Genomic DNA, 19,803 nt, shown 5'->3' with positions numbered 1-19,803 from the left:
TTTCTGTGAAGTCAAGTAACCATTTCAAGATTACAGATAACACAATAAAAAAAATCTTTGAAACATTTTTTGCATTAAGCATAGAATAAAGATGTGTAGAAAAATATACTTCACATTTCTGTTTTACAGTGGAAAGTGTGCCCAATAACATTTCACCAGAGGTATTATGATTAACACATTGATATAAAAAACTAATAATTTTTATCATAGATATTACAAAAATAAATTAAGCATGCAATATTTAACTTGCATTAAGAGAACATTGTGTCAACAGAAGTGAGAGATATTATCATGACACAGATAAGCTTTTGATTAGTAAATCTAATAAGCAATATAAGAAATGTTTCCTAAAGGCATAATGGTGTTACAAGGATACTTTACTGATACTTTTTTATATTTAGAATACATATATATCTATATAGTAATCAGCTTATACAGATACAATTCTTATCTATGTGTGCCACTAGCTTGTATAACCCACCTCCTAATTTTGGAATTATTTCATGTTTCCATGGCCTATTCTGCTTTTTGAGGTTTCCCTATAATGTAATACAAGCAATTAATGCTTAATTATAGCATTCCATGGTACTTCTGTTTCAAATAAGTCTTTAGGTGCACAATGTCTTCATATCTAATATAGGACGAATGATTTAACTCCTTTATGATAAAGGAATAGCTGAAGAAATACATTCTGGGCAAAAGTATTAACAAGCAGGTGAAGACTTCAAAGAGGATGTGAAAATAAAAACTAAAAAATGCTTTTAAAGTGCATCATTTTTCTACATTTTTATTTGGGCTGTGGATTGTTATGACTGCAAAATTATTTTCATTAAGAAATAATTTTATACATTCAACGATTTGAGAAAAATTACACTTGAGATGCCACAGATGTTGCAATGATGTTTTTCCTTCTATTTCCTCTGTAGCCCATATTAAGATAACATTGTGGCTCAGGACACGCTTTAGACTACTGTCTAGCTTTTGCCATAACTGTTACCTGATTCTGTGTAAGAAATTTAAAGAAGTATGTTAGTATCATGCTAATTGTATAATAAAGTAACTAGAATGAGTGCCTTACTCACCATGGGTAATACCCTTATTATTCAACACAAGTCCAGCCTTATTTGGTCATATCATTAGCTTACTGTAACAAAGTCACATGTTATTTATGGCAGCATGCTTATCACTAAAATATAGACAGTAAGACTTTACATGGGCATGAATAATTACACGAATGATACAACTTCTCTAATGATATCAATGAAACCTCATTACTGCTGCTAGACAAGGAGAAATGAGGAGAGAATCAAGATTAAATTATCCAAGTATAATCGGAGTTACCTCACTTCATACTGAATTTAGACTGAAAAGGTATCCTGTGTATCTACACTCATTGAGAAACTTATAAAAACCCTTCCCTCCCAGTCATGGGCCTCACCGAGTGAGGCCCACCTGTGGTCCCAAGTCCCAGTCCCAGGATGGTACCCAATATCTGGGGCTGGGTCTGCCCCAGTGTCCCCTGACTGCCATACTTGCTGGCTGAGCTGTTATGATGCTGAGCTCTTGGTCCCCAACCCTAAGGGAGCCACTGCCTTTATGGCACTTTGACAGTACCTTCAGTTTTCTGTGTCCTTCTGGAACAAAAGACTATCTGGAAGATAAACACTCCCAAATGAATGCAGGTAAACATACATCAACATGGCAAGCAACATGGGGAGTCAGGACTTCCTTACAAATATATGAACAGTTACAACGCTGTTACTTGCATTTCTTAGTTTGATGTGAATTTTCCTCAACCCCATGGTGAATAATGAGCAGTCTGCAGACACAGGCCCAAGGACAGGCTGCCCTGAAGGTATGTTGTCTCTTTAGAGACCAAGCCTCGTTTTAGAACAAGGAAGAAAAGAACACCAAATATGTTCAATTTAAGTAACAAAGTGAATGAAAAACATTCCTAATTTCACTGTGATTCAGCGACTCATGATAGCTCCTACACTTCCCCTCATCCATGGTCATCACACTGGAAGTGGAAACTGTTTCATCTCCACCTTGGAATGAGCTCCCTGGGGAAATGATAGAGTACCCATCCCTGGACATATTTAAGAGATGTGTGAATATGGCACTAAAGGACATGGTTTAGTGATGGTACTCTGTACGTCAGGTTGAAATGAGAACTCTCAAATGATTGCTCTTCAATGACTATGCTGCAATTTTAAAAGCCACGATAAATTTAGAACAAATATTTTCAACGGCCTTTTACATTTAGGGAATAAAATTATTTAGGCCCTTTGGGGAAATTTAATATTGCAATAGTTTCAGTACAACAGTGCCCTCTACATAATGTATCAAGATGACAATTGAAAGAATTGCCCTTGTTACTCCTATTATAAACTGATCAGTAGCCATGCATTGCTAAAGAAAAAGTAGTCTTTTCTGAGCTTCCCATTAACTGGAGCATCATTAAGAAATTTTTTATAACGGATGCAGATCACCAAGTCAAGAGGAAAGCAGAACTTGGCAGTCAGTAAGATAGTGCCCCTAACATTTCCCCTTGCCAGTTCATGTACAATACACTTTCCCAATCTCACAACAATCTTGAGAGAGATAAAAAGAGATTCAATCCTTTTGACAAAAAATGACAGTGAAGCATGAGGATTAAAAGTTGTCAGAAATAAAACACGATGAAATCCCCCCAAAAACAGGATAAAGGAAACCAAACAACAACTAAGCAACAGATTGTAAGATCATGAAAAATATCATCATCTTAAGGATGATGATGCACAAATAGGAGAGACAGCCACACTTAATTCCCTTCAGAGAAAACACAGCCTGCAATGTGATGACTGGGGAAGCAGAGTCACAATGGAGCCACATTCTGGTAGCTCCAGAGCCAAAAAAAGAGCACAGCTAACAAAAATCCAGAATAGAAAAGGCTGCTACATCCTCAAGGTTCTCAGTGTTTGCAGCAGCACTTGCCATAAGCAGCAGAGAAAAATAAACAGGACATGCCAAGAACTGAAGGACTGTAGAAGCATATTTCCTGTGATACCTTTCTGGTACGAAGGAATGAGGGAAAGTAAGGAATAAAAAGGACCCACTTCCCAAATATTATCGTAAATACATAAAAACAAACCACTTAGAATACTGGAGCTAATACTATTATGTGTTATACTATGGTAGAAAAAAACACAGAATCCTGTAATTACAAAAGAAAATCAGAGTGGAATAGAAGGCATAGTTTCTGTTTCTCATATGGTGACACGAGACACAGGTGTTCTGATTCACACAATAACAATCTTCCCATCAAATATTCAAACCAACTATATATATGAACTAGTAGCAGAACAACGCACACACACACACAACTTGCACAACATTTCTGCTAATCAGATAATGTATGTAGAAACAAGAAGCCTTTTGAAAACCAGAGTTGTGGTCTTGTTTCTAAATCCTTCCTGATTCAGACATAACAGCTTACAAAATTGCGAACGATTGCTGAATAGCAGGTAAATTTCCACTTTAGCTTCTAAGAGTGCTATTTAAAAATGAAACAAAACAGAAGTGTCACAACATTGTCAGTAAGAGTTATTGTTAAGCAGTTCTCTGTACAGGAACTTTGTATATGAGGGAAAGGCTGTGGATGTTGTCTGCCTAGACTTTAGTAAAGCTTTTGACACTATTTCCCACAGTATTCTTCTGGAGAAACTGTCTGCTCATGGCTTGGATGGGTGTACGCTTCACTGGGTAAAAACCTGGCTGGGTGGCCCAGCCCAAAGAGTCGTGGTGAATGGAGTTAAATCCAGTTGGAGGCTGATCACAAGTAGCTAGGTGCTGGGTCTTGCACTTGGGGCACAACAACCCCATGCAATGCTACAGGCTGGGGGAAGAGTGGCTGGATAGCTGCCTGATAGAAAGGGACCTGGGGGTATTGGTCAATAGCTGGTTGAATATGAGCCATCAGCATGCTCAGGTGGCCAAAAAAGCCAACGGCATCCTGGCTTGCATCAGAAATAGCTTGGCCAGCAGGACTAGGGAAGTGATTGTCACCCTGTACTCGGCTCTGGTGAGGCCGCACCTCACATACTGCATTCAGTTTTGGGCCCCTCACTACAAGAAGGACATGGAGGTGCTCAAGCATGTCCAGAGAAGGGCAACAAAGCTGATGATGGATCTAGAAAACAAGATTTATGAGGAGTGTCTGAGAGAACTGGGTTTGTTTAGCCTAGAGAAGAGGAGGCTCAGGGGAGACTTACTGCTCTCTACGACTACCTCATAGGAGGTTGTAATGGGGTGGGGGGTGGACTCTTCTCCCAAGCAACAAGCGATAGGACAAGAGGAAAATGGCCTCAAGTTGTACAAGGAGAGGTTTACACTGGATATTAGGAAACGTTTCTTCACTGAAAGGGTTGTGAGACATCGGAACAGGCTGCACAGGGAAGTAGTTGAGTCTCCATCCCTGGAGGTCTTCAAAAGACGCGTAGATGTGGTGCTTAGGGACATGGCTTAGTGTTAGACTTGGCAGTGCCTGGTTACATGTTGGACTTGATGATCTTAGAGGTCTTTTCCAACCCAAGTGATTCTATGAATCTATGATTTGCCTGGAGAGTCATCTTTATTTACAATTATATTCCCAGTGTTACAAAACTTTTATAAAACCTGTGGTAAAGATATATTTTTTTAAAATAATGTTACAAAATGAATTCAGCTTAGTAAACACTGATATTTGGAGAACTATATAGATATGAAAAATATATTTGTGTGCATATATGCATTTAATGATGAAGTTGTTTAATTTATTTTCAGGCTCCTTTGTGAGGAGGACTTTAATTGTATAAATTATCAAACAAAGCTTGTATACAGAATAGCTGGAAACTGAAATCAAAGAAACAAAAGACCTAGACCTGCCGTACATGGCTGGTGGACTTGGCAGTGCTAGGTTAAAGGTTGGACCAGATGATCTTAGAGGTCTTTTCCAACCTAAATGATTCTATGATTCTACGTGTGTTAGGAGAGAAGAGATTTTTTTTTTCCACCATTTATAGAAACACTTTTAGGCTTTATTTTGTTTCATGTAAACGAATACCTAAGAGCATAAATCCCCCAGTGCCATCACATTATGGTGAATAACAGTATTTATACATTATATGACAGTGATATAGATGATAGATATAGATATAGATATAGATATAGATATAGATATAGATAGATGAGAAATGAAACACTGTTTTGCAAAATCATAACATGGAAAATATGGGACTCGTGTAAGAAATCAAAAGTAATGCTGCCATTAAAAATAGAATACATTTTGTTCAGAATATTTACAAATAAGGAAGTTCTTGCAAATGTCTTATGAAAAACATCAACAACATTAAGTACAATAGAGAGGTTTGGGGAATACTCAACAGGAAAACAATTGTATAAAAGACAGTCAGAAGTGATACTAAATTAAAAGAACATAGTACCATATGCATTAGTAAAATATTAAACAAGGAACAGAATCACTGGGGTAGAAACCAAAGCCAAATAATATTGCAAAAAGAACAAGAAGGAAAACAAACTAGAAGATCTACAGAGTAATTCTTCATCTCCAGGCCAAAATTGAATAAACAAAACAAGAAACATCTTATTATGTCCTGCTGTTTGAGCATCCTTTTCCTTCTAAGATGGTACCAAATTCTACCCTCTCAGAAAGTTCAATGACCATATGAATCTTTTAGTTACGTTCTACAGTTCTAGAAAAAAATACTGTTGGACTGAAGAGAATGTCCTAAAGAAAACATTATGTCATCCTGCAACTGCTAGACTATTCTTTTCATACTGGATACAAGGAAAGGCAGAAAAAGATTATGATTACTTGCAGTGTGAATGCACAATGGGATTCAGGCATATTTGCAACCAAAAGCTTCTTTTCTGCTTTGATGGCAAACTGGAGAGAATAATAATTTTTTCATTTTAGAAGACAGGACATATATGGGTGTGAGCATATATTTAATGTGAAATAAAGACAGGATGTAGAGTAGAGTAGAGCAGAATGGAACAGAACAGAACAGAACAGAATAGTTCAGATGGAAGGGACCTTCAGAGATCATCTAGTCCAACTGCCTGTCCACTTCAGGGCTAAGCAAAAGTTAAAACATAATATTAAGGACACTAACCAAATGCCTCTGGAACACTGACGGGCATGGGTCATCAACCATATCTCTAGGAAGCCTGTTCCAGTGTTTGACCACCCTCACGGAGAAGAAATTTTTCCTAATATCCAGCCTGAACCTCCCCTGGTATATCTTTGTTCTGTTTCTGCACATCATTATCACTGGGAGAGTAGACTGACACCTCCCGCTCCATTTTCCCTCCTTAAGAAGTTGTAGAGAACAATGAGGTAGTGATTTTGCCCAAGTTCCAACACCTACATTCCAACTAGGTACCTTCTCTTTTTTAGAATCAATGGAGAAAAGCTGGTTTACTAAAAGGCACTGCATCTTACTATAAAGTAGTTACCTAAAACAGATAGTATAAATTATACTATATAAGTACCTACTGTATACACACTTACTATAAAGGAAATAAATGTAGGTGTTCACACTGTGCGTTATTTAATGTGACAGATAAATCCCACACTCAGTTGGTTTGGGTAGCAGTAGAGGTTAAAACTGTGATTTAAACAAAACGAAACAAAAAAGAAGAAACAAAGAAGAAGTTGTAAAAGAGAGATTATTGAGACAACATGAAATAATTCAATTTGCATCCTGGTACTGTTTGCTAATGGGGTATTGGGCAAGGTCTTTCCTGGAGAGAAGAGAGTATGTGGCTTTCAGAGCACTGACCACTGACCACAGTTCTCCTTTATTGCCTGATAAAAACATCAAGTTAGAGAACATAACAATGCCTTTTCCAGATGCATATGAAAAAAATTGGTGTAAAAGAGAACAAGACCTGTATGTGCTCAGATTTCTCACTAAGGTGTATGAAGATGTTAACTGTAACAGAACAGAAGCCTAATGTGTTAAAATCTGGCTCAAATCCTTTGTTTTTCTTCCTGCAGTATTACCTGTTTACAGCAGGAATTTTCCTATTGAATTAATTAACTCTGTGTTCAATGAGCTGGAAATGATGTCTTAAAACGCAAATGTATTTCCTTTACTTAAATTATTTACATTCACTCAATTTTTATCAATCTTACAGATTGTCAGGACTACTAACTTGCTCTGGTAATTTCTACCTTGAACATTTCATTTTGCCAAACTTTTTTTTTTTCATGTTTGTCAACTTGTGGTTTATTTCATTTGTACTCTTTAGTCTTTTCTTTGCTTTCATTTCCATCAAGTTATCTGAGGGATTTGACTTCATTTAATGCATTATTAAAAAACTCATGCAAAGATTTTCCTATGAACAGAAGCTGTAAGTAGTGTCAGTGCATAGGTCTGGCAACACTGGAGATAAATTCTTCTGTTGACCATAGACCTATCAATGGCCAGAACTGCAGCACTACTAAGCTTTCCTATTGTAATATGGTAATATCTACTACTCTGAGGACAAACATTTAACCCTGAATAGGACACACTGCTTACACAGCCAATAGGATAATTATTTTGTCCTCAGAATTACTGCTGATTCTGCCAGTACTGAAGACCATTGTTTCTTTTGTGGACATTGTGTTATGAGCTTTTTTCCCACCTGCAGTACAAATGACTCCACCATGTATTTACTTTCTACTACCTGGACCACATGCTTCATATGGTACAGTTCATAAACTGTTAAAATCTGCCCCCCAAAACATGCTTATATACTTTAGCAATTTTCATTTTAATAGCACTTGCTCTGATGTGACAGGAAGTATGCATTACTGATTTCTTGTAAATCTTGTATATAAAAGAAATACAAGAACCAGCCATTTGTGGATGTTCTATGTCTATGTTCTATGTCTCATAGGTAAAAGGAAGCTGTTACCAGCAGCACTTTTTTAAGGACCTTGCAAAAAGAACAAGGGACACCAGTAAATTCTGATAGATACTAATGCTTTCTACAGTTTTGCTCACTGAAAAAAAAAAAATGCAGTTATGTGAGAAACTCTTAAGCACAATGTTCACTGAGGAGAATCTCTGAAGCTTCAGAAGCAGCCATGTAAACATCATTCACTGCTGACTCATTTTTAGAGTTTGCCTTTGCCTGCTCTAGGGACAAAAAAGAATGCTAATGCTAATTAAGACTGTTCTTGTTGCAGCCTTTATGTCAGATGTATCCTGTGACACCATCATGTCGACTGCAAGGGCCATGACTTCAGATGATATATTTACCAGTACTGGCATGGTGGACAGACAATTAGGATAAGAAAACTGCCTGTCAAGAAATTTGGGGAGATAAAACTTTTAAGACATTCTGTGCAATGACAGAAAGGTAACATCTGCCTGAAATGAAAACACTTATAGCCAGCAGCTATCTCCCATCAGGTGCATGTGGAGATAAAAGAAGCTTGGAGGGTTTCCCTCTTAAGTAGAAGTGGGGGTGGAAAAGAACAAATGAATAGTAAAGTTCATTTGAAGATACAACCTAAAGCTGCTGTGACAACAACAGAGAAATTCTATTTATATCTTCCCTATGTCCCAGGGTAGGAGAAGAGAAATGAAGAATGTGGAAGCCTCCCTCTAGCACCTTGGTACTCTAAAAAATGAAAGAAGAAATTAATAGTTTAAAAATACCTCTGGTCATAAAATAGCAATATATGTATGGTCTGTACCTTATAAAGTTCAACAGACTAAAGAAAGAGAACTGAAGAGGACAATGTCACTCTCTTATGCTGCTAGTCTGAAAGGAAAAGCACTGAAGATAATGATCTATTATTATTATAGATCATTCCTTTGTGGTTACAGCACCGACGGAGGGTCAGGACATGTGCACCGAGTTCTAACACAAATATACTGCATACTGATGTGTAAGTCCCTCAGTTTCTCCCTTGAACTGTTTAAGATCTTTAGCAGGATACTGAAAAAAACACCCTGAAAGGGATTGTGAGCTAGATCAATCAATGTCTGCCACCTGTCTGCTAAGATTCACAAAAAAAGGCAGAACAGAAATTCAATGCTGACAATGGATGCACCATGATACTGCATGATGTATAAAAAATAGCTTTAGATCAAAAAATAACTTTTAATCAAAAAATCATAGAATGGTTGAGGTTGGATGGGAACTCTGGAGGTCATCTGATCTAACCTCTTACTCAAAAGCAAGCCAAGCTGCTTGCTGAGGACCACGTCCAGATGTTTTTTGAATATCTCCAAGGAGGCAGACTCCACAACCTCTCTGGGCAACCTTTGCCAGTGTTTGATCACCTACACAGTAAAAAGAGTTTTTTCTTATGTTATGTACTCCCACAAGTATCAGTGTCACTGACTCTTTTTCTGAACTCATGGTTTAGTATTTCCCTGTATTTTTTTATTGAATTTCTGAAGATTACATTAGTGTTATCACAACTTTATGATACTGTGAATTGTTCTGAAATATTGCTTGAAGTAACAAGGCTCCCATGGGCATCCAGCCATTCAGTTTGTAAGCTGAATAGTTCTTCATGTTATTTTATCTGTTCATTTCACTCTACAGTGCCCTAGGCTCTGAAAATATAACTAACCCCTGCACTGTCAAGTAACAGAAATTTTCACAGCAGGCAGCTAGAGGGAGGAACATCTGGAGGACATATTCTCACACCGTAATTTTACCTACAGAGTGAAAAGAGTATACTATTACAATGCTATCTAAAATAAGTAAATAAATAAATAAAAGCTATGTATTGGTCAACAAACTAACATCTAGTGCTCAAAATGGATCAAATAATTATGTAGCAGTGTCACAAAACTAAAATGAAGACAATTTCTCCTCAAATCTTTTGCAGCAGAGCACAAGTTGCAGTGTATTTTACATAATCAATGGGAGGAATTGTTATTCAGAGAGTATTCTAGAGCCCAAAACAACCCAGCCAGGAAAGCTGCCAAAAAGGCAAGGAAATGGGGAAAAAAAAAAAAAAATCGACATTGTAATAAAGTATCAGATTATCAGATGCTTCCATTTAATCCTATTCAGTGGTAATAAAACACACACTGAAAAGGTCTGAAATCTGCAATGAGAAGGAGGAAACATCAAGTGACTTCTGGCCATCTGCAGGAAACAATCATAGAATTCTCTGGGTTGAAAGGTAGCTTAAAGATCATCTAAGGTGATAATACCCCTGATCTGTTGAGTTCTGCATAGCACCTGTGAACCTCAGGAGAGTGAATTATGTGGATAGCAAGCAGTGAAAAAAAATAATCAAACGAAGTCCTGATCTAACACAATTGAACAGCATCACAGCACAGGAAGTACCACAAGAATCATGACACTCCTAGGGCAACACTCAAAATCTGATCAAACTTCCTTTATACACAGCTCTGCTTCTCTTTAGTAGATGTAGAGTCAATCTGACATATACTTATTCTGTAGTTCTTAATAATAAAATCACGTTCATTGTATCATTCTCTTAATACTTTGAAGCATCTTGGTAGGGCAGAACTACTATTCACACTCTGTGTAGGGCCCCTCTTGTCCACCTCCTCTAAGAAGCAAGTATTACAGACCACCTATTACAGAACAAGCTAAACTGGATTTCCATCATTGCTTTTGAGCAGAATGTCCTCATTTCAGATGGAATAGAGTTAATTTTCTTCCCAGTAGCTGTTATAGTGCTGTGCTTTGGATTTAGGAAGAGAGTAATGATGATAACGCATTGATATTTAGTTGTTGCAGAGCAGCGCTTACACAGAGCCAAGGAATTTTCACCTCCTCATGCTGCCCTGCCAGCGAGGAGGCTGGGGGTGCACCAGGATCTGAGAGGGGACACAGCCAGGGCAGCCGACTCAAACTGGCCAAAGGGATGTCCCATACCATAGGGCATCATATGGAACAATTAAACTGGGGTGAATTGGCTCGGGGGGGCTGCCATTGCTCAGGGACAGGCTAGGCATCAGTCAGCTGCTGGTGAGCAACTACACTGTGCATCACTTGTTTTGAGTATTCTTTTATTATTATTATTATTATTCCCTTCCTTTTCAGTCCTATTAAACTGTCTTTATCTCAACGCACAAGATTTACTGTTTTTTCTAATTCTCTCCCCCATCCCACTGTGGGCGGAGTGAATGAATGGCTGTGTGGTGCTTAGCTGCCTGCTGGGTTAAACCGCAACACAGAAATACAATGCCCTTTTCAAATGCAAGTATTTTCACTGTTATAGTCACCATAACCCATGTGTTCTTTTCATTTGCAAAACAACATGCAGAACGTGTGATGCATCCAATGAAACTAGAAGGACAAGAGAAGAAAAAAATATGGAGCACCACAGGCAAAAACATTGTTAAACTAATGGTTATTTTAAGAAGTGGAAGCTGCTTATCCCTCTGATTTTTCAGATGATGTCTTTGGTTGCATTCAAAAAGCACAAAAATACAAAAGCATAAACCTTTGCAACAGTTATTAGCAAGCAGCTCTTCTGTTTTTGCAATTTTGAGGTTTCTTGTGATATTTGTTAATCACCTTCTATTTTTGCAGGCATTTCTGGCTATTGACAAGTTTCTTGCATGAAATTACATAGATATATTTGTGCAAGATGGTTTTATTAAAGTATCAATAGACCAAATCAATTTGATGATTAAATTGCGAATTTCCTGAGGATCATGACTCATAAGGATAAAAATATATTTTTTTAAATGGTAATTCGCAAAACAACGAAACAATGTACAAATCAAGAAAACCTATGTCCTATGCGGACTAGAGTATTAACCTGGAATAATACTCACTAAACCTACAATGGTTCTGTCCTCCCAAGCATTCTACTTATTTCCTAGGTGAATATACAAATTTAAAATAATAATAATAATAATACAGCTGGATTTATCATTAAGCATAATCAAGAAAGGAACACAAGCATTTTCAATCAATTATTACCTTGTATCCTTCTGCATAACTCAGCTGCATGTACATGTCATCCTTAATAACACTCTCCCTTGAGCTTGTATTTACTGCTGATATATGTTCCTTAGAAAACCTGACAATGTCCCATGAAACACTTGCATCTAATTTAAAGTGTGCTTGCAGGTAACCTAAATTCATGTGAATGCACCTATATGACCTTGAGTGATTTGGGCAACATCGTCTGCAGTCTTCAGCATGCAAATGCAATGCAATGGCAATAGTGTTTTCTTTCCCAAGATCCAACTGGTCAAAGTAAAGCTCGACTATCTATGTTAAGAAGTCTGAAGCCATGAACCCCTACGTTTCCATGAACAATATAGTTCGTTCATGAAGAACTAAATCTACACACCTGAAATGACTGTTTGGGCAGCAGTTATAGCTTCTATCCCAACTACTCAATCTACTTTAGATTTCTTGGTTCCTGAGATCAGAAACTCTCTGTGTTTCAGAAGACCAAAAACATGATCAAATTTCATCTGTTCCCAGCACAAACAAATCACCTACAATGAGGAGAGGCTTATCTAACAAAATCATGACTCAGTATCAAGAGACAGAAGTCAGGTACTTGCAGATTCAGGAGAATCCCATGTGATAGCTTCTAAAATTTCATAACTTAGAGCCATAAAGGAGGGACAAATTATCCAACAATAAACATAGTGTTGTTTCTAGAAAGACATAATCTGCTGCAAAAATATAAATCAGAGACACTCTTTAAAAATCCACACCTCATATACTTACATGACAGAAGCAATTGTGTGGATGCAAGTTGTAATGCATATATAGTAATGAAACATGAGCAAATGGAAGCTATTTGGTCTGTCTAAGGTCTGTAATGACATAAGCCAGAAACAAGTACTCACAATAGTACAGACGGAGGATACCACCAGAGAGACAGTCTTTTCTCATCTGAATATTCCAATGCATTATTGCTCCTAATGGACAGAACAGTCACAGTATATTCTTACATTAAAAAAAATGTAAACATTCCTTTCCTTGGCAGTTTATTTGCACAGCCCCATGGCTGGCTTTATTGAAATATATTTAAATACAATTGCATTTATTTGTACAGCACATATTGGCAAACTGTTGTGATAAAATATAATGATCTTTTTAAACTGACATGAAAGACAGAGTGTATGCATCATAAGTAATGAAATATTATTCCAAGTGGTGTTTCATGTCATTCTCCCAATCAATCTAATCCAAAACAACCAGGCCATTCTTTTGTGATACAGGTTATAAAACAAAATGTTTGCAATACAGTAATTTTGAGCCTTGTTGTTTAAACATATATATAAAAAAAAGATTGTACTTCAGAGCACTCAATGAGTCATTTGACAATGTTTCTTGTTATTATGTCACTTTGGGACACGGGATATTTGCAAACAGCTCACTGATATGTGCTTAAAATCAGTAGCTTGTATTTTTGTCAGACATATCTTTGACTTCCGCCTTCCCTACTGAAGTTTGTCCTTGAATATCTGCATAGAACACATCCACTACATTCAGATTTCCCTATGTGGGTGACAGAACATTAGCACAGGTTGCTCAGAGAGGCTGTGGATCTCCCTCCTTGGAGATCTCCAAAAGCTGCCAGGACATGTTTGTGGGCAACCTGCTCTGGGTGGCCCTGCCTGGGCAGGGGGTTGGACCAGGGGTCCCTTCCAACCTCAATCATTCTGTGATTCTGTGAAGGTAAGATTTATGAAACAAATACTTCCAGGGGCTGCAGATGAGCACTGACTCTGACTCTTCCACACAGCAACTGTCTCTTTCAAGTGACAAGTCGTCTTTTCTTCAACATCCAAGCTCTGTGTAAGCAAAATCCTACTGTTTCTGTGAGTGACCTTTAGCATGGTTCTCAGTTCCTGGCTTTCCCACCTGCCTGCAAGGAGATGACACTGACAGTGTGTGTTCACGGCTGCACAAGGTGTCATTATTTCTTCCTCTCTGCAGCTCTTTTTATCTTTTTCTGGAGAACAACAGACTTCACAGGAGCATTCTGTGCAAAACATAAACTGTTTTTTGGACTCCTAGAAAACAGTTTCATCCAGCATACGTGAAGCATGAAGCTCTAGTGTGAAGCCAGTACCGAGTCCAATACTTAGCCCATAGTGTTATCAGTAAAAGATTTTCCCCCCCTTTTTCACACTTTAAGTGTAACTATGACCTCACATGTAATTCAGAGGGAAAGAAACCAGCAGAAAATAATTCCATCATCAGATCTTCTACACAGTGCTTACTGAGCTAGGCATAACCCAGTCTGAATATTTCATATAAAAAAGAATCACATAATAATCTTTTACTTCACACTGCCAATGGACTGACTGGACTCTTCATTGTACCTCACTCAAAAATAACAGCACAACTCTTGTATTCTGGTGAAAAAGGCTACATACATGATTAGGTTGTGAAACAAAAGAGAGATTACAAACAAATTATAAGCAAAAGTAAGCCATGTAACTATTTTACAGAATATGTTTTTCAATTAGATTTTGTTTCTGAATATGTTTTCAAGAGATGTAAAGTTAGTCCATCAGCTCCAGGTCTTTAGGATCTTCTAAATTCCTAGCATGCATCCAGAGATAAGAAATAAAAACAGCCTTCTATTAGTAAATAGCTTGCTTTCCTCAGGCCTTTCTCTTGCAAAACAGTGTCTATTTAACACTACTTTACATTAAAAAGTCATTTGTAGCTGTGAGCTGGCATATCTCATCACAATCCTGCTCTAATAAGGGAAGCTTCAGGATGATGTTTCTAATGTTTTAAACACCTTATAATTGTCCTAAGTGTCTACACTCAACGTACTCTCTCTCTCAGGTTAATGTAGTATACCCATTTTGTTCTTCGATTATAAATTGGAAGACAATGAATGTTAATATTTCTGTCAGCAATTCAAAATAGCTTGTGGGTGTACCAATGTACAGCACTCTTAACAGCAATCCAAATGTCTATCCGTTTCTGCTTAAATTTGTTGCAATTCTGAACATTTATGCTGAGACTGAAGGGTTTCATTTTCCCACTTTTTCATTACATTATATTTTCAGTTTTCCAGCTGCTTACTGCAAGTTCTGATCAGCAAGAAAGTTTAAATTCTGTTCAGCTCTCCATCTTTCCTTTTTTGTTTTATATCCTGCCTTTGGTCTGACTCAATTCTAATTACTTTTTTTTTTTTTTTTTTTTTTTTTTACGATAGGAAGAAAAAACACAGAAAGTGTACTGTTGTTTCTATACAATAACCTAATAGCAATACACTTAACTCTATGGGAAACTGCCCTAAACTAAGTCAGAAGCCCAGTTCCTGATGCTAAAAATAAGAGAAAGGTTATTCCCTTTGGTATACAAGCAGAAGAGAACTTTGCGGTCATGTTCTTGCAGCCTTGTCATATGCAACCTGTTCACAAATGTATCAATTTCCATCAAAATGATTTAGGTGGTTTGCTCTTTGTTCTTCCCATTGGAAGATTATTACATAATTTACTGACTTTGTGTACATTATTTATTTCTAATTTGAACATATTCATGTCCACTTCATGAAATGTTGTCCTTATCTCAAACTCATCTTTTTATTGAACTAACCTTTGCACCTTTATCTCTGCAGGTAGTAGTCCAAAGCCCCTCACACTTCATTTTTGCAACGTTAAACATTTTTGCTGCGTTTGCTAGTCTTCTGGGTAAATCTGCTCACTTGTCTCACTTTCTGTGACTGACTCAGATTCCTGATTCTGGAAAACGCAGAGTGAATATGAGGAAATGCATGGAAAATACGAAGTAAATTAAGTCAGAAATTATTGCCAGTATAGTCTACACATCATTAGTTCTTCTGTAGCCAAATCTCTGCATAGTTGAAAGAGAGAGCAACTGTCACAATCCCTACAGCTAAGTCATAGTTTCTTAATTCAAGAGGAGTGGACCTAACGTTCTGGTTATTCTTCTGTGATGACTTTACTATTAACAGCTTGCGCAGGATATAAGCATTTTGACCATTGGTGAGTTACAGGCTTTCTCTTTTCAAAAGATACATATAAGGAATTTATCAGTCTCTGTATATCTTTGGTGTTTTTTGTATGCCTCTTTCACAAATACTCTGAAGCTGTGACAGTTCACAAGGGCAAAACAAAGATCTCCAAAACACGTTCTGCAGGAGGCTTCATATTAGTGCCTCATCAACTATTACTAATGGAGAAGGACAGGCTTACGTTTCCTTTACTGCTGTTGCATCTGTGCTTGAACACAAAATGAAAGCCTATTTTTTTCATTCATTGACAGACCTGTGTTTTACCTCAAGAAATTCCTACTTTAATCACCCATATGTTATCCAAAACAGCAGACATCATAGAAGTATTAACTTCTTCTCTCAGTGGTTAAGATTCTACATGAATGGCAGCAAAATAAACATTGAAGATGTTTAGGCAAGAACATAAGCATGGTATTCCTAATACTCATTCCTCAACCAAGAATGTAATTGCAGACTTTGTATTTAACTTTCTCAAAAGCTTCATACAAGAACAACATGATCAGCATCATATCTGGCCAGCCATAATGTCCCTTTCAACCTAAAAATTCACGTACCCACTTACACATGGGTTTTTGCTGTAGACTTTTAGATGCAAATCCAAAGCAAAATTTAACCAGATACTTTCAGTCTATCACTCAGAACTAACTTAGTAGGAATTCAAGTGAAATGTAGTTTAATAAATGGCCTACCTGAATATCTGAACAGACTCTCCAGAAATTACAGGAAAACACTATTATTTACTGAAGTTGAGAAAATGTAAGGTTAAAGAAACTAATGAAAATAAAAGGCATTGGGCAGGGAGGGGAAGAAAGCATTTAACCAAAGAGTAATTAAGAAAAAATGTTCCAAACCTACATCACATTCCAGAAACAAATAATTCTTTCCAGAGACGGAATAGTTTGGATCAGAAGGAACAAAGGATTCTGTATGGTAGTAAAAGCCTGAGTTCCCAATCTGTAGGGAACCTATCTGGTACATAACAATATTTCAGGAACAGGTTATCAGCATACTCAAAGCAGGCACAAGGGACTAATTTTGTTCTTCATAATCAATATACAATGTTACTCTTTCTTGATTTTGTTTCTATTAGTGAATATTCATTTCCTGTATTTCAGTAATACCCATAAATATAGAAAATTAATACAATTTAATAAAGCACATATGCTTCTTTCACCTATCTGAAAACCCTCTATGAAGTTAGCCCCCTTCTTCTTCCAGTGTAAGCTGGAACTTCTTCCCAAAAAATGTTGCTGTTAAAAGTGAGATATAATAAAAGTACTGAAGTGACTCAATTCTATAAATGGGTCATGCACTTGGTGTCAGTTTCAAAAAATAAACATTTCAGTCTTTTGGAACAGAGGAATTATTTTTTTATTATTATTTTTTTAACCAACCAGAGAAAATGGTTAAAGAATCTTTTTTAAAATTCTAATCCCTAAAATCTAATTTTAACCCATAAATTGTCAAATAGTATATCAGTATTATTAAAAATAAAATAAAAATAAAAAAAAATAAGAAAACTACCATCAACAGCAAAGTATCACAAACCTGAAAACTGGTAGTTTAAGTACACAGTTTCATTCTTCTTTACAGGCCAAGCTAATACTACATGAACTATAAAGAAATCTGACAGAATACTACCCACGATGCACTATGACACCTTAGCAACAGAAGATAGTGAAATATCATGGCAAATGAAGTTCAGCATAGTGAGAACAATACAAAATACATAAATATTGTTTTTTTTGTTAAGAAAAACTCTAATGAAATTGAGCTTATTCCTAGGCAATGTAAAAGGACAGTATCTCCTTCCTCAGAAAAAAAATCGTGAAACATCCATGCTCCAGACTGTGCAGTTACATTTTATCATGTCTTTTTTTTTTTCTTTTTTTTTTTTTTTCTGAAATTCAATGTTTCTAAATATTTGGATGAGTAGGCTATTCTCAACATTAAATATTTCACTTTATTATTCTTGTCTCTCAAATAACATGGCTTTGTAAATTGGAGTTACTAAAAGGCTAACAAAGCCGGCTGTGGATTACTGATTGGGGTTCAATGGATAACACATTTGGTATGTACAGCTACTGCGATTTTTTATTTTTAATTAGTAATGGACTGAGTGTAGATTTGCAAATTTTGTCAGTGAACATTTTGCCTCTCTTTTAATTCCTTCCCTCTTCAGAAAGAGTTTGTTTACAACAAATCAACATTTCCTCTCAAAGAAGTACTTATGCCTTACATGCTTGGTATAGTATAAATCTATTTGTGTGTGTGTGTGTGCATTCTATGCCCAAATACAAAATTCTAACATACTGATACACTGATGTTGTTGCTACAAAAGTAGTGAGCTATTTTATGAACCAGTGTGGAATCAGATGACCTTATTTTAACACTTAAGTATCGTAAGATGCCATGTGCATTCAGAATGTTTATAACTGAAAAACATATTAGGCATCTGGCAATGCTTTAGAAAATTCTTTTGCTAAGCTCAGAAATGCAAACCTACTTCTCCTAGCACTGTTAAAAAGGAGAAATATTTTCTTTATAGGCTGTTTAAGTTACTTTAAAGCTGAATGACTTTTACATGTAAGTACACGTAAAGTAAAGCACTTGAACCAGAAATTCAACGTGTATTGAGTTCTGATAGAGCTAAATAAATCCCTCAGAAAATGAATGAAATAAAAGGAAGTGTTAAAACCTACATTCAGAAAATTAACATGAGAAAGGAAAGGGGAACATAAGCATGAAAATTAAAACTTGCAATTCTACTGAAAATGTGAACATACACTTTCTTAACAGAATGCAATCAAGACTACCCCACAGAAGTGTAGTATTAATGCAAAAATAGGAATAGTCACTTGGAAATTAAAGAAACTAAGATAAAGTATTTCACATCTCTGGACTGTGGTTTAAAAAATGGTTTATTATTTAAAAAAACCTTTCTTGAAGTGAGAGAGCCCATATAATAAAGAAGAAACAGGCCAAGACAGCATTTCAGGACAGGAATATACTTTTTTCACACACAAGATTTTGTTTTCTGCTCAAAATTTTATGCTACTATAGGTTGATTTTTTTCCCTTTAGTCTTCCTTCAGAAACCATTAAGGATATTCATTAAGGTGTTTCCAATCCTTGTAAGAAAAAGAAGCTAGGGATATGCCTCTGAAGAGACAGGTAGACCAATGCCATCAGCTGCGGGAGGGAGTGACTTTCCGTATGGAATTAGCAAAACAAGGCTGGAAATGGCAAGAGCTTCCACAGGAACAAAACCCCTGGGACAGAGGGACCATTGCAGAAGGAATGGAGCTGAGTAGGTTGAGGTGGGTTGCGTGCTTAACTGGGAAAGCAAGAGCTTCCAGGTTAGAGCTGCCATTCATACATTCATACTTCATACATATTTCAGTGATTTTTTCTAAATGAGTACTAAGTCCAGTAAGCCTGTTGCTTTATTATACAGTATTATATCATATGCAAGATACAAGTAGGGGACAAAGTATTTTTGTCATCACAAAAGAAATATTAAATATTAGAAATATTTAAGATATCAAGTCCTTCTACTTTTCAGAAGATTTTTTTTCCCCTTTCAAGAAATAATCTTATTTTTCTAAGGATGAATGAAACTTTACAGTTGTAAAAGACAAATCAGTGGCGTGAAACAGATTCTTAATCTGTAACTGAAATTTAGAGAGAGAGCCAGAAATTACTTCTATTCCTTCTACACACCTCTGAAACACATAGCATATCTTAATTATGTGTTAGGTTTTTCCTTTTATTTTGCCATAAACATTGAACAGT

This window comes from Cygnus olor, chromosome 2 (assembly GCF_009769625.2).
Source record: "Cygnus olor isolate bCygOlo1 chromosome 2, bCygOlo1.pri.v2, whole genome shotgun sequence".
Taxonomy (NCBI): Eukaryota; Metazoa; Chordata; class Aves; order Anseriformes; family Anatidae; genus Cygnus; species Cygnus olor.
Note: the sequence above shows the minus strand (reverse complement) of the source record.